Source organism: Myotis yumanensis, unplaced genomic scaffold, assembly GCF_028538775.1.
Source record: "Myotis yumanensis isolate MYYU_CA2020_CCGP unplaced genomic scaffold, mMyoYum1.0.hap1 SCAF_22, whole genome shotgun sequence".
In the NCBI taxonomy this organism is placed as follows: Eukaryota; Metazoa; Chordata; class Mammalia; order Chiroptera; family Vespertilionidae; genus Myotis; species Myotis yumanensis.
In genome coordinates, this window is record NW_027223773.1 from 14,369,684 (window position 1) to 14,393,557 (window position 23,874).

Genomic DNA, 23,874 nt, shown 5'->3' on the forward strand with positions numbered 1-23,874 from the left:
TCCGGGTGCAAAGCCTCCTGGAACCCCTCGCTCCTCCCTGCGCTGGGCTCCTCGGGCTGCGCCGCCCTTGCCCTCCGGGTGAGGTGTAGCCCCGTCCCCCCCCCCCTCCTCCGCCCCCTCCCTGCTCCCCTGTTTTCCTCGCGCCGGTGCGGTCTGCCCCTGCGCCTCGCGCCAATTTCTCCCTCCCGAGGGGACCAGCGGCGGAGCGGTCCCTCCCCGGGTCCCCGGGTCCCCGGAGCCTCGGAGCCTGCTCTGCGCGCCTGCTCCTTCCCATCTGCTGCCGCGCGGCCCCTGCCCACCACCCGGGCTCGGCTCCCGCTTCATACCTGCCCCCCCCCCCCCCCCATCACTGTGGTTGTCAAGAACCACCCGGCGTCCCCCTCCCCGCCTCCCGCGATAGTACCTTTCTTTTTAAATTTGCGTGTTGCAGAGATTTAAAGTTAAGATTGAAAAAGATTCAGACTTAAAGGCTTAAAATTCCTTTCCGAGCTTAAAATGATGAGGACCGCAGGATGCTTATTTGGTTCCCCGGGTGAAGTTAGTCACGCCGTGGAATGCTCTGTAAAGGACCGGCTCCAGACACTAAAAATAGGGTGCCCTGCGGGACCCGCTGGCGTCGCCTGCCCCCGGGGCGGTGTCGGAGGACGCGATTCTTCGCGAGTGACTCCAGTGGGGAGGGACTGTGCCCACCAGGGCAGGAACTGCAGCCACGCCAGCACTCCCTGCTTTGAAATGTGTGCAATCCTTCCTGCTTACTGCACGGGGAGTGTGCCCGGGCTTGGCATGTCAATGCACACGGAAAAGGTATCTCAGGAATGTATCATCTCATAAATAGAAGCCTGGAGATTATGTTCAGCTGATGAATAGCAAGTGGATAAATGGTTGACAGTCAACTATGACCTTTTTTGGACGATAAATTTGTTAGGACGCCATGGAAAGTGCCTGATCAACTGTTGTGGAAGCCCTGGGGACCCATCGGTCTTAAATTCTTGAATTTTTTTTTTTTTTTTTTGGTACTGTATTCCCAGCGACAATTTTCTAGAAGTAACTTTGGCATCCTCTGAATACGGGAATACCATCCTTTACTACTGAGCTGTCTTCCTCTCTCCCCTTAAAACATATTTTCATAGATTCAGAAACACATTCCTATCTATCCCTTCCACCACCATCACCATCACCACCATCACCCCCCCATCCACCCCACCCCTGCTGAGCCCTGGAGGCCTAAATATTTTTAAATCAAAGCAGAATGATGTTTTATAATAGAGGAAGAAATAGTTCACGCATAGGAATGTGTTGTTGAATTTCTCACTTTAAAAAATACTTTTAGCCTGGCTGGCGTGGCTCAGTGGTAAGTGTCGACCTATGAACCAGGAGGTCAGAGTTCGATTCCCGGACAGGGCATAAACCCAGGTTTTGGGCTCAGTCCCCAGTGTGGGGCATGCAGGATGCAGCCGATCAATGATTCTCTCTCATCATTGATGTTTCTATCTCTCTCTCCCTCTCCCTTCCTCTCTGAACTCAATAAAAATGTATCTTTAAAACATACTTTTAAAAAACTGTGGGTTAGAAATACTTATTTTAAAATATGCTTTTTTAATGTCATAATGTGTAGATCAAAGGTAGCGTACTGGACCCTAGGGAGACTATTGTAGCAATTTTCTTTAGGTTTTGAAAAAGAGAATAGGTTATGATAATTATTTCCATTTTTATAGTGTTGATGGCTTGTTTGTGATTGAAGGTCTTTGAATAATAAAGAGATAGAATCATGTGTGTTTTGTTTCTGAGTCCCGAGGTGCTGCAAATATCCTTCTCACTTTAAAGATGAACCTTATAATCAGCGTTTAAACCTACTTTATTAGGAAAACTTGGTTTGTGTATTTACATCTTATTTAAGAGGTGTGGTTTTTACATCCTGTGCTATTTTTGCCTTTTTGAGGTAATCTTTCTTTTAAATGGTATCAGTGCAAAGTGATTCTGCTAATTATTCTTACGGTCTTCCTAAGTTATTCCTATTGCTCTCTCAATGTAATTGGTAGACCCGGGGAAATACTGCTCTTTCTGTTGTTTTTTAAATGGCATTTGTAATTGCGAAATGCCAAATGATCTTGTTTGCTGTTATAATCTAGGCCCGTGGTCGGCAAACTGCGGGTCGAGAGCCACATGCGGCTCTTTGGCCCCTTGAGTGTGGCTCTTCCACAAAATACCACGTGCGGGCATGCATACAGTGTGATTGAAACTTCGTGGCCCTTGCGCAGAAGTCGATTTTCGGCCTGGGCGAGTCTATTTTGATGAAGTACTGTTGATATTTGGCTCTGTTGACTAATGAGTTTGCCGACCACTGATCTAGGCTCTAGGTCTACAGTAGTTCTGCCTTTGGAAAGCCACATAAGCAATTTAAAGTTTCCCAGTCAAAATAGCAAAGTAAAAAAGAAACAAGTGAAATGATTTTTTACTAGCATTTTATTTAATCCTATATGTATATTATTTTAATGTCAAATTTTAAAAGTTACTAATGAGATAATTTTACATTCTTTTCATACTAAGTCGACAAAGTCTGCTGTGTATTTTAACTCAGTCTGTCTGAATTCAGAGTAGCGACATTTCACGTGCTCAGTAGCTACGTGTAGCGAGGCCCTCACTGGGCAGCACTAGCTCCAGGGTTACTGTGTGAGTCTGGAGCACATTGAAAAGCCCTTTTCCTAACATGCGGCCATGTTCAAACACAAGCTTCTATGCAGGAAAGGAGGTTCCAAGAAGTCTCTTCCTCTTTGGTGTTGACTGTGTTAACAAAGAGGAGAACGAACAGGTGCCAGGTGCCTGTTCAGTGAGGCCAGAAGATGATAGGGCACGCAGTCACTTCCTGGGGTGTCCTGGTCACATGTATTTACACCCGCCTGTCAACAATGTGTCAAGGCCCTCCCGCTGCTGGTCTGGCTACTGTGTCTATCGGTATTAAGTAGGAGAAGTTAAGGGCCTGCAGGAAGATTGAATTCCTTCTAAACAGGTGGAGTACCTACTATTGTAGACATATTCTGAATCTGTTTAAGGTCTGGCTAAGAGTTTTGTGAATGTGCTTCTCCAAGTGATGGTGTTTCTTGTCAAGGAAAAGATAGAATATTTTTAGCAAAATGTAGAAAGGAAGAGGATATGTTTTTGGCTGGAAAACTCTGGGAACCTGAGTAGTAGCAAAAGAGTAGTAGTAACACGTGCGTGTGGTGGTTTAGGTAAATTTAAAAGGAAATCCGGCGGTTTTTATAGAAACCTACTGACTTATTGGCAAGTTTTTTGCAAGCGAGGTGCTGATTTGCATGGAACCTTCTCCTTTTTCAAAGCTGTCATAACGGAAAGATAACACTGTCGGAGGAAAGGTAACCCTGCACCTCGCTGACCTCAATGGGGATCAGCAGGGGCCAATCATGGGGCTTATCTTGATCTCTGTTCTCTAATAAACTTTCCTAAATGTTACTTTAGCTGCACTGTCTTACATCTACATTTAATGTCAAAATTTATCTGAAGGCCTAATTAAGTTCAGTGTAATTTAATACAGAAAACATGCCCCCTCCCCAACCTTTATAAAGAAATTAGGTATAAAGAAATTTTATATTACCTGGTCAGCAAACAAGACGCCCTCGGTAAAAATCTAGTCATGAGAGAGTTGGCAGTGTGTGCAGTATTAAAGGATCAAAGGCAGAAGGGACGGGGTAGTTGCTGAATGTTGCTTGTTCCATGAGAAATACGGGTGTGTTATGTAGGAGAATATAGTGTTGTATTTGAATCCAAATGGCTATCCATTGACTCCATTGTAGTTGGATAAGAGAATCCATTGTTTTGGTCCTACAAATTAGTCTTAGCAATTTTTTTAGTTATTTGAGGAAGAATAATTGATAGTCTGGCAGTTTTCAGTTTTGAGTAGTTGTTTTTTAAAGCTCTAATCTGATTTAAGTGTCCTCTACAAGGATGATGTTTTTATTGTGGAATTGTACACTGAGTATGTCTGTGTCTTGATACTGTTATGGAGCATTCTCTCCAGTTTGGGGCCTTTAGGATTCACATGAACACAGGTTTTTCTTTATTTAGGAACATTCCCTTAGAGGAAATTACATTTCCTTTAACCAGAGAATACTTTTGGTTTTTATGCATTTGAAATAATTCATTTATAATATTCTTTTAAGAACTACATCATTAGTCAACTATACCTCCATAAATCATAAAAATCATGTCTGAACCATCTTGAACAAAAGAAATACATCATTTAAACATTCTGAATCTTTTAAGAGCTTGAGAGTCCTTAAATTCTGACACACTTTAGAGAGTCTGCTCTTTAACATGTTTGGAGATGGAAACTTTTTGCCATTATACCACTCCTCCCTGCCATCCCTGAGGACTTCCTGTTTTTCAGCCTCATTAGCCATATAGGAAGGACTGTGTGTGTGTGTGTGTGTGTGTGAGAAAATACTGACAAATCATGATTATTTTTTCCTTTTAAGAAGAATCCTGAAGCAGTAAATGACAAATGTAATCACCTTTGTTGACATTTGGGCATTTGACATTTTAATTGATAATACCTAGAAGATTTTAGTAATTAACAATATTTTGTAATTGTTTTATCTATTAACTTCTCTTATGGGAATGCTTAGACTGTTTTTCCTGGAGAAGTAATACCAGATTAAATAATTACGTGGTTTTGCTATGTTAGCTGCATTTTGAAAGCCCAGTGGATTAGGTAGCTGTGGTTTTCTAATTTAGTGATGGTAAACTAACATTTTAAAAAATAATTTTTATATTATAGATCTTAAATAATTTACTTAAAATATGTGAACTCTATGGTAAAGCAAAAAATGCTGTTTCTGAATATTTGAGAGCATATCACATATTTTGATTTAATGCATTCATTGTTTTTCTTGTTCACTATTTTCTATTCTATTGGTATTACCACTTTACAAAGAAATCTTTAAAAATAAGAATTTTGAGATGAACTGTAAGACATTGCTTAAGATTTTTCATTGAGGACTTATATTTGTGAAAATGCATTCAATTTATTGAAGCCTAGAAACACCAATGAGTACCTTAGTTTTTTTCATTTGTGAAGAATGAATACTTTATTTAAATCAGGTTTTCAAAGGATTCATACCAAGTAAATGAAAAGATTTCTTCCCTAAAGTTCAACTCAGATGAAAAGAGAAGTGGAAGTTGTAGAAACTATGCTAATTAGAAAATTATGAAATTTAATTTCCTGGAAAAGATTTTATTTATGTCCATTTGTGACTTCTAGATCCAAATTCAGTCATCTGGCTTTATTTTCTTCAACAATTCACAACGGTTCTTTACAATTTTGTTGTGGGGTTCTTTGCCAGGCCAATTAGAGTTCTTTCTCTAGCATTGGGTCAGCACTGACAAGAGCCAAAATTAGAAGCAATGTCATGTGATTGTCTTGTTTTAATCATATTATAAATGTTTTGTGACTAAGGAGAGAAAAGATCATTTGTCTTAATAGTCTACATTTGAAATTGATCAATAGGTCCTATACCCACCAAAGCTCATATTGTCACCAGACGCAGATCTATCTCACATTAACCTAAAGTTAAAAAAGGAAAGATACTAGACTCCACTAGGCTGTATTTAATAGTGTCTCTTTCTCTCATATATGTTTTCTCTGGAGCATCTCCTCCGCTGAAATAAACATCTTTGGGGGGAAATTGTGTCCTACCAGCAATCTTCCAAAGCATTGGATTTTATCCTCCTCTGGGATCACTTCTTTTTATACAGGTTTATCTTTTTCTTAGAATTTCTAAGCTTACATAAACTGCCTTCTCTGGAATATTTTTCTTCTCCCCAAACCCCATCAAAATATGTCTCTGGAATGACTAAATACAAGAAGGCATATTCGCAGAATTGTACACCAATCTCCCTTCCTGTATGTCTGTGAACTTTGTGTACTAGAGATTCGAATCAGCATGTCACTGTTACGTCAGCTATCAGTATAAGGATTAATGTCATAAATGTTGAGATATTTTATTGTAGGAATGGAAACCAGTAGCTACCTATTTGACAAGAATAAAATACAATTTCTGGGATTAGCAGAGTTTTTAATGGGGGCCCAAAAACAGGTGTAAGGGACCTGTAAGTCCCCTGAAGTGACATTTGTAACTTAGTGGTAGTATCTGGGTATTTTTCTGAGGAGGGGATTGCTAGCTTTCATTAGATTCTTCAAAACCATTCGCCCCAAAAAGATAGGAACTGCAGAATTAATTTGAATTTAATTAGTTATAAATCTCCAACTCTTATAAGCGACTGTAGGCTTGTAAAGACCCCTTGATATAAGCTTCATTTTTAGTACTTTTTTTTAAACTTAAAGATAATTTGATAGATTATTTGATGAGAAAAGGAATAGTGAGTCTTAAAAAAAAAATCTTCCTCAAATATCTTACGCTATATTTTTCATTCGTTTAACATTTACTTTTTTTCTTTTCTTTTTTTTCTTTCTTTTTTTTTCATAGAGGAAGGGAGAGGGAGAGAGAGACAGAAACATCAGTGATGAGAGAGAATCATTGATTGGCTGCCTCCTGCACGCCCCACACCACGGATCAAGCCCGCAACCCGGGCATGTGCCCTGACCGGGAATAGAAACGTGACCTCCTGGTTCATAGGTTGACTGAGCCACAGTGGCCAGGCTGGCATTTACTCTTTATACCTCTTTAGTACCTTGTAGCATACTTTGGTTTGTTTTTATCATTTGTTTGCCCTCTGTGCATTTTACAGGTAGAGGATTAATTCTTATGGTTGGATTTTTCCTGGAAGTGCAAAAAGTCGGTCACTTGGGATTAGGGTAAAGGAGATCTATGTTTGTAGGGATGCCCTACCCAATGAGAGGAATGGGTCCATAGGTAGCTTGATTCGGTAGACATGATCCCTGGTGAGATGGAAGAGGGCGAGGAAGTGGGTGCAGGAAGAAAGACTACCCTCACAGCAGATAGAGACATGCTTCTGCTGAGATAAGAGGGGGAAATACAGTTGTCCAACTAACATCTGGTAACCTCTTTACTTGTGGTCCAGGTGAGACTGCCGAGCTAGGGATGGGACGGGGGCTGGGGGTCACTGATAGCGGTGTAGTATGGCTTTGGAGGTTGTCTCCAAAGAATGGTGTCTGGCCAGCATTGAGGCTCCTCTGAGGCTGGATGGGCACTGCTTTTATGGAGTCACCAATCTGTGTTGCTGACATTTTCTTTAGCAGAGAAAGTGGTTAGGTTGATCCGCACTGGAGTGGGTGCAGTAGAAATGTAAGAGGACTAAGGAAGTTGCTGGAGATGATGCCTGGATTCAGTGCTAGATAGGAAAGAAAGTAACACAGGAGGAGGCGGAAGGAAGGGAGGGAGGGAAGGAGGAAGGAAGGAAGGAAGGAAGGAGAGAGAGAGAGAGAGAAGAAAGAAGAAAGGAAGGAGGGAGGAAGGGAGGGAGGAAAGGAAGGAAGGAAGGAAGGAAGGAAGGAAGGAAGGAAGGAAGGAAGGAAGGAAGGAAGGAAAGGAAGGAAGGAAGGAAGGAAGGAAGGAAGGAAGGAAGGAAGGAAGGAAAGAAGGAAGGAAGGAAGGAAGAAAATGTTGGGTCTGGAGTTCTTGATGTGATTGAACTGGGTGGCAGGAGGGGAAATGACTGGAAGGAATTGAGAGTGAAAAGAACAGGGATTTAGGTAATGGGATAGTGGTTGTGGAATGTTGGAAATATTGATACTCATCCGAGATGAATGGATTGTTTTGTTGCTCAGAAGAAAGATAAGATTGTGGTGACACTAACGAGGCTATAAGACGTCATTATAGATCTTTGCAACATGAAGAAATATTCATTCCACAAATATGTCAAGTCACTGCTTATTATATGAAACACAAAGGTAGTGTTTTCTGGAGAGTAATCTGCCTCTGATATGCAGGATGGATTAAAAGGGCCAAGGGAAGGGATGAGAGCCTTAATTAAAAGTAAACATCATCGAAACTCATTTTGAAATTTCATAACTTCTGAAATGATAGAATGAATAGTTTTTACTCCTTTTTCAAAGGAAGAGTAGAGAGTAAGTTAACTCCTGGGTTAATTTTTATAACTTAAAAATAGTGTAAACATTATGTTTAATGGCATATGGATTATTATGTTCTTTATTCTGGTTGAATTTATAAGTTAATATTAATTTACTGATAATCCGTATAAATCTGCACGTTACAATCACATATGTATGTATATATTACAATATCCATATACATTTTAGTGAAAATTTTCAAACAATGGTGGCTTGTGAATGGCTCTGAACCTAACATTAGTTCCTGTCAGCTTCATGGGTAATGTTTGAGCCCATAGGTGATCAGCATGGGAAATGCATTGGAAATGAGCCCTTTCATCAAAACATTTGATGAAAAATACAAGTCCCAAATATATTTCTTAAATACATTTTTATTTCAGAGAGGAAGGGAAAGGGAGAGATAGAAACATCAATGATGTGAATCATCCATCAGCTACCTCCCGCATACCCCACACTGGGAACTGAGCCTGCACCCCAGGCATATGCCCTGATGGGAATCGAACCTCGACTTCCGGTTCATGGGTTGATGCTCAATCACTGAGCCACATTGGCCAGGCCCCAAATATATATATATACGTAATTTTATCTCTTAATGTCACGAATGGCTTTATGTAGTTTTGTTCTATTTTTTTAAAAGGAAAGGAAATATACATGGAAAACGTTTCTCAGTATAATTTATAGGTAAGTCGGTGTATTGTGTAGAACTTTATTTCTTCCCTCTGACCTTTTTGATTGAGGATTTGGTAATCATGTAGGGAAAGGTTGTGAAACACTTCCGACGGGTTTGGTTCTAGGATCTGTAGTGAGTTCCGCCCTAGGGAGGCTCTGCTTTGTGCCCTGGAAAAGTGGCTTTGTAGGAATTTCTATTTCTGTAGGTCAGCCATTTTCAGACTTTTTCATCTCGTGGTACATAAACTAATTACTAAAATTCTGCAGCACACCAAACATTTTTGGCCGATCTGACAAAAAAAAAAAGTAGGTATGATTTTGATGCATTTACATTGGACAACTGTTGTGTTGACTGTTGTCATGTTTTCATTTGACAGTCTAAGGGGAAAGAGGTCAGTGCCCTGACTAATAATCAGGCAGTGCACGTGTTAAAAACCCTCGTGGCACACCGACTGAATATCGCTGCTGTAGGTTATTGGCAGAGACAGCAGGTGACTCTTTGATGTTCTGAAATAGTTAGGGTCACTGGGGTGGTGAGCGCACAATATAATATACAGATGATATGTGGCAGAATTGTGCACCTAAAACCTTTATAATTGTATTAACCAATGTCGCCCCAATAAATTCAGTAAAAGTAAGTAAAAAATGATAATGGAAAAAATAAAATAGTTATTGTTCTAAGGCAGTGGTCTGCAAACTGCGGCTCGCGAGCCACATGCGGCTCTTTGGCCCCTTGAGTGTGGCTCTTCCACAAGATATCACGTGCAGGCGCGCATGTACAGTGCAATTGAAACTTTGTGGCCCATGCGCAGAAGTCGGTATTTTGTGGAAGAGCCACACACAAGGGGCCAAAGAGCCGCATGTGGCTTGCGAGCCGCAGTTTGCCGACCCACTGTCCTAAGGCAATGGATATCCACTGAATGATGGATAAACACACTCTGTAAAAGAAAAAACCCTACACATTTATTGCCTGAAATAATACATGTCAGAGTGATTGCCTGCCACAGTGTGTGGCACACCGAAGGCACTAAGTAAACGGTGGGTTTTGGTTTTAATTTGCTAAATCTTTGTAACCTATTTATTTGAATTATTTTCTTTTAAAAAGTGAATAATATTAATATTTACATTAACTCTTAGCATTCCTACTGATTTTTAAGGAAGCTCTATGTGTCCCTGATTAAATGCTTTTTAAAAAGTTATTTGAACAGAAACATTATGTTCAAACTAGAGGCCCAGTGCACGAAATTCCACTCACGGGCAGGGGAGGGGTCCCTCAGCCTGGTCTGTGCCCTCTCACAGTCTGGGAGCCCTGCGATCAATCGCCCCAAAGAGGTAGGCCCCGTCCACCTGGCCGGGGCTCCATGATCAATTCCTGTGCAGAGGGTGGCCTGTGCCTCCCCGCCCCCACCATCGATCGCCCCACTGGCCAGTGGTCTGGGCCTCACTCTTTGGGGTGATCAATTGTAGAGCCCCCCCATCGATTGCCCTGCAGAGGGTAGCCTGGGCCTTCCTCTGCAGGGCGATTGTGGGGTGATGGCGGGGGCCACCTCTACCAATCGCATTGCACCTGGCTTGGCTGGCCTGGAGCCAGTGCGTGTCATGGCATGATAGTCCAGAAGGTCGTCCAGACAGTCGTTCTGCTGTTCAGTCATTTGGTCAATTTGCATATTATGCTTTTATTATTATAGATATGCAAAATACAGAAAAATGCAAAAAAGAAAATCCCTTGTACTCCCATCAACCAAGAGCAAAAACTATTAACAGTGTTGGATATTTACTTTCAGTGTCTTCAGAGTTTGTGTGAACATAGTTGAGACCATAGTTATGATTTATTTCAGAGTCTGCTTCCCTCCTTTTATTATAGATTCATAATGTACGGATTTGGTGGTTTTGTGACATTTGGGATACGAACTACCAGTTTTTCACTCACTGCCACCATGACTTGGACAAACTATTCAGTTTCTCATTCGTAAATGGGGGAATAATACTTCTTAGGAGTTACTAGAGTTAACTGAGATAATGTATGCAGAAATACAGAGCAGTCCCAGAATAAAATAAGCCTTTGAAGGAATGCCTCCATGCTCATCAGTGTGCCTAGGGGGTTTCCCTTTTCTTTTCTGTATTCAGAATATCCCTGCCCTGACGGTGTGGCTCAGTTGTCTGGGTGCCCTCCCGTACACTGAGGGTTGCCTGTTGGATTTCCAGTCGGGCATGTGCCCAGGTTGTGGGCTGGAGCCCCGGTTGGGAGCATGCAGGAGGCAGCTGGCCACTATTTCTCTCTCATTTCTTTCTTTCTCTCTCTCTCTCTCTCTCTCTCTCTCTCTCTCTCTCTCTCTCTCTCTCCCGCCCTCCCTCCCTCCCTCCTCCCCTCTTCTCCTTCTCCCTCTCCTTTCCTCTCCCTAAAAAAATCAATAAAAATCCTTTTTTAAAGAATATTTCTTATTCAGCATAAATCTTCAGAAATAAAGGTACTAAATCATCTTTCTTTAGTAAAAGAACATGCACTAAGGACATCATTCAGGTGCAAATGTTTATGTGGTTAAAACATCTTCAGAATTGATCATTGTTCTGAAATAAAAATGTGAACAGGACAACAAAGTGCTCGGTTTTTTCATCCCAGCCTCAGCACGCCCATGCTACCCCCCTTCCCCCTGCCAGAGCCTCTTCCCTGTCCTCCTTTACCTCCTTATTCTTTTTTTAAAAATATATTTTATTGATCTCTTACAGAGAGGAATAGAGAGTTAGAAACATCGATGAGAGAGAAACATCCATCAGCTGCCTCCTGCACACTCCCCTACTGGGTATGTGCCCGCAACCAAGGTTCATGCCCTTGACCGGAATCCAACCTGGGACCCTTGTGTCCGCAGGCCGATGCTCTGTCCGTTGAGCCAAACCGGCCAGGGCATTTACCTCCTTATTCTAATTCTCCTTCTGAGCCCTCTGATTCTTCTCTGGGTCCGTTTTACTAACTCATGCTTCTGTTTTTGGAATTTGCTGACTTGTTTTATATTTAATCTTTCAATGACAAAAATACTCTTTGCTTTGGTGTTTCCGTTCTATTTCTATTTCCTACCAGATAATACTTGTGGGTTTTTGTTGGTAAGTACATTTTAAACGTCATCTTAAGTCATGTAACGACTTTTCTAAATATATTTCCTTAGTAAAAGGTCGTGGAAAAGAGCCTGTAGTTTGATTGAACAAGCACTTGTAAGCACTAGTGTGTGCCTAGCGCTCTGTGTGGTGAGGGCTGCAAAAGAAGCAACGTGTACTCTGGCTTCAGGCGCTTGAATTCTACTCAGCAAGTGATATGCACGTAGGAAATACCTTGTGAGAAAGACTAGAGCAGCGGTTCTCAACCTGTGGGTCGAGACCCCTTTGGTGGTCGAACAACCCTTTCACAGGGGTCGCCTAAGACCATCCTGCATATCAGATATTTACATGAGGATTCATCACAGTAGCAATATTACCCTTATGAAGTAGCAACAAAAATAATTTTATGGTTGGGTCACAACATGAGGAACTGTATTTAAAGGGCCAGAAGGTTGAGAACCACTGGGCTAGAGCAACAGATAGGTCCGGCAGGACGGTGTCCACCGGATACTCTGAAAGCTGCCGTGCTTATTTCATTCTAAACCTAAGTCTTTGAAATGGTTCAGTGTAGGTTCTGTGTTAGCTATTGCCTCAACTCTGATGGGACACTTCTCCGGCCAAATAATAAAGACTCTTGCAATTCCCTTTCCTCCTTCTCCTACTCTGGTCTCTCTCTCACCACCTACTACTGAGAACTTGAAGAAAGCATCCAGAGGTGATGGGAGAGGCAGCCAGGGAAGCTGAGTGGGAAGAAGGTACCATGGAACTAGAATGGTTCCTCCCCCCTCCCACCCCCACCCCCCGGGGGTTCTCGCCTCAGCCCACTGCTGACTCCCAGGCCCATGGGTCACAGTCTCACCTTCCACATCGAGGCAGTCGTCCAGATTGTTCATTCTCCCACCAGTCTCTCTCGTTTCTATTCCCACCATGTCCCCTGAGTCAGGATCCCATCCCTCATCTCTTCTAACCCTGCTTCTCCCTCTCGGGCCCGTCTTGTGCATCGCCATCGGTTACTGCGGAGAGCACAGTTCTGATAACCTGGCCCATTACTCAGCAGCCCTCAGTCCATCCCGGTCTAGACCAGTCTGCTCAGATCACCGTCTCTGGTCCAGTGACAGGCCACCAGCTAGCTTACCTGCCTGCAGGTAACAAACACAGAAATCACAGAATTGAGGGTGTTCACAAACTCCCATGACATTTCAACAGAGTAAGTTTTATTTGAATATAATAATTCAAAAAGTCGGGTGTTTTATATGCCTTTACCCTCCTTTCCTTTTTTTCTAGTAAAAGATTCACGGACTAGGGCAGTGATGGTGAACCTTTTGAGCTCGGCGTGTCAGCATTTTGAAAAACCCTAACTTAACTCTGGTGCCGTGTCACATATAGAAATTTTTTGATATTTGCAACCGTAGTAAAACAAAGACTTATATTTTTGATATTTACTTTATATATTTAAATGCCATTTAACAAAGAAAAATCAACCAAAAAAATGAGTTCGTGTGTCACCTCTGACACGCGTGTCATAGGTTCGCCATCACTGGCCTAGGGTAAGAAAAAACGTTGGTCCTCCACAGCAGGTCACGTGAGAGTCACTGGGTTGAATTCCTCTGACACCCTGATACAGCCCCACCTGAAGCTGTCAGTCTCTCCACTCACTGCTTTCCAACAGCACTTCCTTTCCAAAGTCCAGCCTCTCGCTGCTCTTACATCACACCCTGGGTCTGCTCACCTTGTTATTTTGCTCACGTTTGTTTCTTCTCTTGAAAGTGCAAGTAGAAGGGAAGGACCACACCACCCGAGGGCTGGGTTACACGGTGCTCCCGCGTTCCGTCCTCCCTGTGCTGTGTCAGCCTCCCAGGTGACAGTGGGGACGGAGTTGAGGATGAACAAAGCAACTCAGCAGCCCGAAGGTGCTGGAGCCGGCACTCGCTGCCTCATGTGCGATGTGCAAGGACAGGCTCCCCTGGCAGGCACAGCCCACCAGCTGGCGCCATGAGCAGGTGTGCATTTCCTCTGTGTTTCCTGGGAAAGGTGGATCGCTCTAGAATGGGCAACATCAGTGGGTGGCTGACCTAATAGCTAGTGAATATCAATACCTGCATGACGCACTCGCCAGTTTGCTCAGTGGATAGAGCGTCGGCCTGCGGACTGAAGGGTCCTGGGTTCAGTCTGGGACCCATCAGCACATGCCCAGGTTGCAGGCTCCATCCCCAGTAGGAGGCATACAGGAGGCAGCCAATCAATGATTCTCTCTCATCATTGATGTTTCTATCTCTCCCTCTCCCTTCCTCTCTGAAATCAATAAAAATATATTAAAAGAAATACCTTCATGAGTATTTGGTTTCTCTTACATGGTGTCAGGTATGTGGTGGTCTTTGGTCCCTTCTTTCCTCCCTCGCCGTGGTTGGCGCATGTCTCCTCTGTTTACTGTTTCTATAGCTGACATGTCAAGCTGTTTGATTCTGTTCTTAGTTTCATCTCTCTTCCTTATTCATTTCTACTATTTCTACTATTTTCTGTAATAGAACTGAATATTCTTAAGTATGTACACATCACACCCTCCGTATAAGTAAAAGGTGTTTTCTTTTGAAATGGCAAATCACAGTTTTCTCTGTTGCAAAGTGTTTTTGGGGAGAAGGAAGGTAGGACAGGGTCTTTCGCCATTTCCTGTTAGAGCAGTGGCTCTCAACCTTCTGGCCCTTTAAATACAGTTCCTCATGTTGTGACCCAACCATAAAATTATTTTTGTTGCTACTTCATCACTGTAATGTTGCTACTGTTATGAATCATCATGTAAATATCTGATATGCAGGATGGTCTTAGGCGACCCCCGTGAAAGGGTCGGGTCATTCAACCGCCCAAGGGGTGGCGACCCACAGGTTGAGAATCGCTGTGTTAGAGGCTGGACTCCTCAGGGCAGGTGGTCTCATCTGCCTTACTCCCCCCACCCCCTTTATCCAGTACGTCCATCTTACTCAGAGTAGACAGCTGTGATTGATTGTGTTAGTCAGGTTAGCTCAGCCTGGACTTCTGAGGTCAGAGTTCAGGCTCCACGTGGAGATTTATTTGCTTTGTTTCCTGTCCTCAAACTAACCCTTTAATGCTGGCCAAATGTGTGCTTTGATTTCAAATAGCCCTGGGGAAACGAAGAGTTAGCATCTGTGTTGTGTAAATAGTTAAAAACCAGTATTCTGGATGTGGGGCAGGAGCGTCCTGTTCCCATTGGCAGGGCGACCTTATGGCTTTGTTTTTCACGAAGAGGGATGTGGACAGGGAAAGGTGGCAGGAGAAAAAGCGCGAGTTTGCCTGGAGCTATGCTTTTTAAGTAGATAACAAGTGTTGCGGCTCACATAACAAGGCACTAGGAAGTGATAAATTGGTTTTATTTTACACTTGAAGCAGTAAAAGACAAATAAATAACAGAGAACTTGGGAACAAATAAGAGTCATCAAATGTTAAAGTTAGGGAGGAATCCTAGAGGGACTTAGGTCCTAGGAAGTGAGATAATAAGAGAACTCAAGTTTTCTGATTTAGAATGTGGTACTGCCCGGCCGGTGATGATCAACCTATGAACCAGAAGGTCACAGTTCCATTCCTGGTCAGGGCACATGTCCGGGTTGTGGGCTCAAGTCCCAGTAGGGGGCGTGCAGGAGGCAGCTGACCCATGATTCTCTCTCATCATTAATGTTTCTTTGTCTCTCTCCCTCTCCCTTCCTCTCTGAAATAAATTTAAAAATACATGTATTTAAAATGCAGTGCTATCACTTTTTAAATAAAGTTCTGGTATATATTTGAGGACAGTTACAACATAGATGAGGATTTTAAGAATTCATTTTCCTTAAATGAAATAAACCAGGGACAAGGATTTTGCAGACTGCATTCAGTTGCCCACATAAAGCCGGGAGTAAGAAGAATGCCAGAGCCGTGTAGAATAAAGAGCAGGAGAACAAATAAATGAAAATTGGTAGTGAGACCGACTGAGAAAATTGCAGCATTTCTACTGATGCTTTGTGCTCATGGAGAAGGTTAGGGTAAAAGAGTCCCCTTTTCGCTGCTGCTGGGGACGGGGTGCACCGGTAGGATAACTGGAAGACAGTGTCTATAACCGAATAGAGTGAGACTGTGAATTTATAGTGGAGCTCGCTTCAGCGGGCCCGCAACAGAGCCTCCCATGTTCCACTGGCTGAGCCTTCTCTGTGCTTCCCAAGCCCCTCCTTCTCACAGCCCACCAGCCCTCAGCAGATATCCTGCTCCCTGCTTCCCTGAAAGACATACCATGAAATGGAAATGCCTCCAACTTCACCCCAATGCACTGCCCTTCCCCCCAGTCCTTTAGTCACAAGGCAAAGCGCACCCCTTCTGGTTAAGGCTTGTCCCTCTGCCTGTGTTTTGGATGCCGTCCCACCTCCTCAGCCTTCGCACCATCATTTATTTGTTTAGTGCTCTCTCTCCTCTCATCCTTAACTTCTCCCTCCCAACTGCCCTCTCCTCTCCTCTCTGCATCCTGTCTCATCCTGAAAAGGGGAGAAACCTCATGTTGCTAAAGTGCTCTTTCTAATGTGTAACCCTAATCACATCACTGATTAAAAATCTTTCAGGGAATTCCTGCTGGTACATTTAATGCTTCCCACCGATTCATGGTTTGGAGCTGTAGTTTTCTTACAGCCACTAGCCAACTTCTTTTAGTCTTGCTGTCTCTCCCTGCAACGTATAGCACAGTGTTGATTCATTTGTTAGAAGTTAAATGCAGGGAAATTTTTTTCTCAGTTATTTTGAATGTAATTCATGTTATCCATTGCTATTATTGAATTCAATGTTCTTTCTTTTTTTTCTTAGTAACTGCACATAAACCATGGGGACTCAAGGATAGCACTTATTTATTAAAGATCAAAGATGTTTGGAATTGCCCTAACCGGTTTGGCTCAGTGGATAGAGCGTCAGCCTGCGGACTCAAGGGTCCCAGGTTCCATTCCAGTCAAGGGCATGTACCTTGGTTGCAGGCACATCCCCAGTAGGGAGTATGCAGGAGGCAGCTGATCGATGTTTCTCTCTCATCGATGTTTCTAACTCTCTATCCCTTTCCCTTCCTCTCTGTAAAAAAATCAATAAAATATATTTTTTTTTTTTAAAAAAAAGGTGTTTGGAATAAACAAGGTGTAAACAGCTGGGCCTTTAGTAATGTATGAGCTCTTAAGTTACTCAGGACTGTTGATGGCGGCACAGACACATAGGTATGCGCTGTGTGAAAGGATTGTTATCTTACATACACATTAATTCAGTTAAAACAGAAGGCTAAGGATGTAAGGTCTCACTCAGGCTAGTATTGGTTCTAGCACTACCACAGGGAAAACATACATATGTCAGCGTAAGACAACAAGCGGATCTTGCAGGTGAAGATTTGTTCATGAGAGTAAAGTGTCTTAACCAGGCCCAGTGCATATCAGTTACTGGATTTAAAACATAGGAGATAGCGTTTAGGCAAGTTACTCTTTTTGCAACTCATTCCAATGAAGTTTTCTTAAATTGATTAAAGAGTTATTAGACAATGTTTTGAATGATTTCAAAAATTATCTTACACTCATTTCTTTGTTGTTCTAAAATCTTTAGGAAACTAATAAGTGTTACCCTTGAGTTATATTTTCGATTATTGTATTTTTAGATCTAGAATATCCATTTGAGTGTTTTAAGTCACATCTAGTGGTTAGATGAAAAAGCAAAATAAACTATTTGCTTTTGCCACTATATTATCAGTTTAGTTCTCTTCTGAAATTTTCTCTCCGATTCATTTAAGCCCTTAAACATTTTAATAATAGTTATTTTAAAGTTATCCAATATATGAATCTCCTATGCATCTCTTTGTTAACTACTTTTCCTCCCAGATTTTTGTCACACCTCGATCCCCTGTATGTTGGGCATTACAGATGGAAACCTTGGGAGATAATTGGAGCCACTATTGGATTCCTTCTTCCAGAGAGAGTTGATTTGTGTTGCCAGCAGGCAACCAAGTTAGTGCAGATCGCCTTAATTCAGCCCGAGCTGGAGATGATCCGCTGCGTTTAGTCCTGGAGGGCTGGTCTGTTTCAGGCTCACCTGATCTGGGCCGGGAGGGCCGGGGGGGGGGGGGGGGGGGGCTTTTCAGGTCCCACTTTAAAGCACAGGCTTCCCTTGCTCAGTGGGCATCAAATCGCTCTGTACGTGAAAGCTCTGCCCAGCCTTTCTGACGTCCACATTGAAGCTTTCTTCCAGCTTTGCTAGTCGCTATCCTCAGGAGGGTTTGTCTGGAATGAGCTAGTCTGCCCTTGCCAGAGTAGAACTCTTTCATCCTGTCTTCGTGTTCATTTTTACACGTGTATTCGAATATGCACCTGTATTAGTACAGCAGGTGTGCCTGTAATTTCTGAGCAAATACACATGCAGTAGGGGTTCGTGGAATCAGTCGCTTTGCTCATTTGGGCACACTGTCAAGGTTTGGAGACTGCACTGTATTTCCCCTGCTTTAGCTGCGATGTTTGTTCTGCAAATACCTGTGATCTGCCTTCTAGAAATTACTATTTGTGGACAAGGGGCCGTGTTCAATAGCCAATGATGATTTCTAATAGGGATGTTATATGGATTAATGTATAAACCTAAAAAAATGAGTTCTTCACATGTAAGGAGTACAGCAAATAAGTAGTCTTATTGGTGGGTTTTATTGTATTTTGTCTCAACCTATTTTCTAAACTCTGTGTATCTGGAAAACATTTCAGAATACTAGAAATTGTGTTGCTGTCTCCTTAAAGCTAGCAATTTGGTGTTTACAAAATATACATCTGAGAATGGTTGATTTTTTTTAATTATTATAAAAGTGATTATAGTGGTTTAGGATGTAGGCTCAAGAGAGAGGTTCTTTGAATTTGAATTCTGACTCTGCCATGTACTAGCTACGTGACCTTGGCCTATTTATTTAATCTTTCTGTTCCTCCCCTGTAATGTGGATATAATTATAGAACTACTTTGTAGGATCTGTGTGAAGATTAAATTTTATAGATAAATACTTACTAAGTGTTCAATAACTGTCTAATAAACTATGTTTCTCTTGTCATTATATTAGCAAAAATTATCCTTTCAAAATAAAATGTATAGTTTTATGTGTATATTTAATTACTAAAGTGTAAATAGATTGCTTTATATCACTAGTTGTGTCGCAAAGTGCTCAAAGTTTAAAAATTAGTAAGACAGTTTCCATGAAGATATGTAGCCGATATGTAGCAGGAAACATAATTTTTGTTTTAAAAGGGATGGTTTTGGTCTGAAGCAAAAAGTATTTTCAAGTTCTTGGATCCTGCTGGTGGCTTCAAAGTATGGTTGTAATAGGTTTTATTACAAAGAAGCATTCAAAACCAAATAAACACAACTTCTGTGCGATTCCATTTTTGTATGTAGTATTAGCTCTGTGAGACTAAAGAAAAGGCTAACTGATAATTTCATAAGTTATGATTTGCCCATCCTTTATCTTAAAGTTATTTAGAAGTCAGTTTCTAGGAACATTTTAAACCATGAATCTAATCACCCTGAAGTAGGCAAACTTTCTAATTAATGAGTGGAAGAAGTTAAAAGTTATTGCTAAAAATGCTCTTTGCATGTCTGAAGGTATCCTTGAGCTCATACTGTTCTGTAGATTGGCTTCTATTTTGTATCTTTAAATAAAACGTATAGATATCTGTGTAAGAGAGGGAGGCGAGGAGAGAGAGATGACTGTCTTTGCACTGCGTGGATACCCACGGTGAGGCTTTGACCTGTCATTTCCATGTGTGTAATAGACTTTTATTTCAAGGGCTCTGGGGATGAGGAAGCTATCTTGAACTGAGCCCCGTTTTGAAAGGGAGGACTGAGGAAAATGCAACAAGTTATGCTTCCTTTCTCTCAAGCTGTCTCCCCAAGGTTGTTCGGGGCTTAGGAGTCACATAGTCTCAGTTATTTTTTCAGATCTGAAGAGAAACATTTGACTATAATTAATCATTTATTTTTGTTTTTCCTTTTATGTTCCTGAAGTTTTGTTATATATTTTTTCACATTTCTATCCTCTTTCTAGCCTATGGTATAACTTTTCTATGACCTTTCTTTTTTCTACATGAAGAATGAATTCCTTATAACCAAACTTTTATTCTTAATAAGGAAATATTAAAACAATCTGGCTTACTTCTGCACTGCACCATCACAGAAAGAATAGTGTATGACTGTTTTACTTATTCTGATTACTATGCTATATTCATGAAATTCCAGGAATGTTTTGAGCATGGAGAAGTACCAAAAAATGGGAATGCGTGATCCTGTGGTTTCCATCCTGAAAATAGAATATACAGACGTATTTAAAAACTTAACTTAGAAGCATATAGTGCTATTTCCTTTAGTATTGACCTTGTTTAATTATAGTAACATTAATGTCTATAGCCAGGAAATGCCTACCGCACAGCTTACATTAGCAAGAGAGAATCCGGACTGGAGTGAATCATCCTAAGCCACAGCTGTGGCTCAGGTGGCACTGTCGAGGCAATGTCCTGGGGAGCAGCATTTTCCAGCGGAAAGGAATGTGAGCCTCATGGGGAATTTTGTTTTCTAGTAACCATGTTTTAAAAGTTTTTAAAAGGTGAAATGACACATGTTCTCCCTCTGGGGAGCACGCCCCCATCCTTCCTTTCCCCTCTTCCTCTCCCCCCACCCCCAGCCCCACCCCCAGCTCCTTACCTTTGCTTTTCTCGCTGCTAAGCTCCAGGAGCCCTCCTTCTGCCTCTGGGACTTGTTTCCTGAGCCCACGCAGCCCGGCTGGCTCACTTCTTCTACCTCTGTGACTCTCTAAATAAACTTTCTCTTATAAGTTGATTAAATAAATAAATAAAAAGTGAAATTCAGCCCCAGCTAGTTTTGCTCAGTGGATAGAGTGTCGGCCTGTGGATGAAGGCTCTTGGTTTTGATTCCAGTCAAGGGCACATGCCTGGGTTGCAGGCTCAGTCTCCACTGGGTGGCGTGCAGGAGGCAGCCAGTCAATGAGTCTCTCTCATCATTGATGTTTCTATCTCTCCCTCTCCTTTCCTCTCTGAAATCAATAAAAAAGCCTATCTAATAAAAGAGTAATGTGCAAATTGACCATCCCTCCAACACAAAGATGGCCGTCCCCATGTGGACACAAGATGGCCTTCAGGGGATGGCAGTTAGGGGTGACCAGGCTGGCAGGGGAGGACAGTTAGGGGCCACTGGGCCAGGAAGGGAAGGCAGGTGGGGGTGACTGGGCCTGCAGGGGAGGGAAGTTAGGGGCAATCGGGCTGGCAGGGGAGGGCAGTTAAGAGGGACCAGGCTAGCAGGGGAGGGAAGTTAGGGGTGACTGGGCCAGCAGGGGAGAGCAGTTGGGGGTGACTGGGCCAGCAGGGGAGGCCAGTTGGGGGCAACCAGGCTGGCAAGGGAGGGCAGTTAGGGGCAACTGGGCCAGCAGGGTAGGGCATTGGGGGTGACTGGGCCAGCAGAGGAGGGCAGTTAGGGGCAATCAGGCTGACAGGGGAGCAGTTAGGCATCGATTAGGCTGGCAGGGGAGTGGTTAGGGGGTGATCAGGCTGGCAGGCAGAAGCAATTAGGGGAAATCAGGCAGGCAGGCAGGCGAGCAGTTGGCAACCTACAGTCCTGGATTGTGAGAGGGATGTCCGATTGCCCTCGAGGGGTCCCAGATTGGAGAGGGTGCGGGCTGGGCTGAGGGACCACCACCCCCCCCCGCCCCCGTGCATGAATTTCGTGTACCACGCCTCTAGTATATGTATAAAAAGTGAAATTCATTTTAATGATAGGGTGTATTTAAATAGATCAACATCATTTCAATATTAATAAATATAAGCCCAGTACTATATGGGTGTGGTGACTTTCTTCCTCAATTCTGAGTTGACTGGGAGTAGCCAAATTTGAATTTAGGATTGCCCCACCTGCGTGGCTCACAGTTCATGGACTTGATCCCCAGTGGGGAAGGGTCGGGGGGGAATGCATGTGGCAGTCAATCAATGATTGTCTCTCATCATTGATGCTTCTATCTCTTTCCCCCTCTCCCTTCCTCTCTGAAATCAATAAAAATATATATTTTAAAAAATTTTTTGAATTCAGGTTTAGTGGAATACCTAATTGATCTGTTTACTGTCTTCCTCTAAATTTACTTGTTTTGACTAGAAATTGTCAAATTTAAACTTGGGGTCCCATCTTAATGCTTAAGAACTTTGGCTTCTTTCAAAAGTAAAAATATAGTATTTAGGCCTAATTTGTATGAATTACAGAAACATGGCACACACACCTCCTTAAAGCATTTTAATAAAGTCATTGAGTAATGTTATATATTTAACTATTCCGATCTTTTTAGATTTTAGTAACACCTGATGTTTGTACTCTCATCAGATGTCTCAAAAGTGAAGTCACGTCAACCTGGAGTTGAGGTTATATTTCTAACAAAAGGTAGATTTCTTTCTGTTAGCCTGTCACACTGTATTGTTTATGAAAAGCTTCTTTGAAGTGTTGTGGTTTTCAGGTTTTTATAAGCCTCACTTCAGCATGTTTGCCTGGCATTCTTCAGCGGTACAGAGTCAACATGTCAAATAACTTCACGCAGTGGACGTATTTGGAATGCGATTCTGCCGCAGGAGCTGGGAGCTTGAGCCGCACTCACTCTCATGCTTTCAGAAGGCAAAACCGGCCGGAATCCGTGCAGTGACTGCGTGTTGCTGTTCCTTTCCTGAGAACTGGTTACCGACATAGAGACTCTCACAGAATAGACATGCAGTTTAGATGCGGCAAAGAGCCTTGAATGCTACGTCAGCTGTGCCTCTGGCTCCAGGCCCTGCGCAGTGCTAGCATGATGCTCAGCCCTGTGTGTCAGCTGGGTCTCCTTCTCCTGGAGACCTTCCCTTGCCAGAGTGCTTTCTCATGGTGAGATACAGGTGCATGAACATCAACATTGTGACTGTATCATATTTTTCATATGTCTTCATAGTATTTTATACATTTTTTAAAAGGCTGATAAAAATATTGTTGGTCTAGCATTGAGGGAGAGGGAAAGAGGAGAGAGAAGAGGCAAAAATAACATCTGTAACTGCTTCCAAAAGCAGTAGGACTACAGTGATTACAAGTCCCATTAAGAAAGTTATCCTATTGCCGAAACCGGTTTGGCTCAGTGGATAGAGCGTCGGCTTGCGGACTGAAAGGTCCCAGGTTCGATTCCGGTCAAGGGCATGTACCTGGGTTGCGGGCACATCCCCAGTAGGAGATGTGCAGGAGGCAGCTGATCGATGTTTCTCTCTCATCGATGTTTCTAACTCTCTATCTCTCTCCATTCCTCTCTGTAAAAAATCAATAAAATATATTTAAAAAAAAAAAAAAAGAAAGTTATCCTATTGTTTAAATTAAAATATTCCAGTTGAAGTGCGTCAGCAATGTAGACAGAAGCCAAATACTGTATGATCGGTCCCTTTACCTCTCCGAGGAAGTGGACGGGAATCCATGTGCCTGACTTTTTCCTTTTCAGAGAGAAACAGTAGAAAATTGGTTCCCTTACTCCTTCATGTATCTGTAAGAACAAGGCCCAAGACTAGCCATTGTGAAGAATAAAAATTACCTGTGGCTGGGTTATGGGCATCCAGATGCTTACATCTAGGAGGACACATAAGCAAAAATATACCATGTAGGACAGTATTTGGGAAGGACTCTATGTGGTGGTACAGACTGCCATAGAGCAGCAGCCGCCAACCTTTCGGACCTCACAGACCGCCGTGGTTCGCCGACCACCTGTTGGTGACCGCTGCTCTAGTGGGTATGTTATGTTTGGGCCTTTTGGAAGGGAGAGGTCAGGGTAAGCAAACTGGATTGACTTTTCAGCCAGGACTTGAAGAATTGGTAGGTGTCTTATAAGAATAATTATAAGACATTCATGCCGTGGAAAGACCATAGGAGTCAGTATTAATAAGTAGTTTACAGCCCTGGCCGGGTTGGTTCAGTGGATCGAGTGTCGGCCTGCGGACTGAAGGGTCCCAGGTTCGATTCCAGTCAGG

General features: G+C 42.6%; 1 protein-coding gene across 2 annotated transcripts in view; it reads left to right on the plus strand.

The window, feature by feature from the left end:
* CNST (consortin, connexin sorting protein) overlaps positions 1-23,874 on the plus strand; it is a 76,472-nt gene that overhangs the window by 200 nt on the left and 52,398 nt on the right. The window lies entirely within an intron of this gene.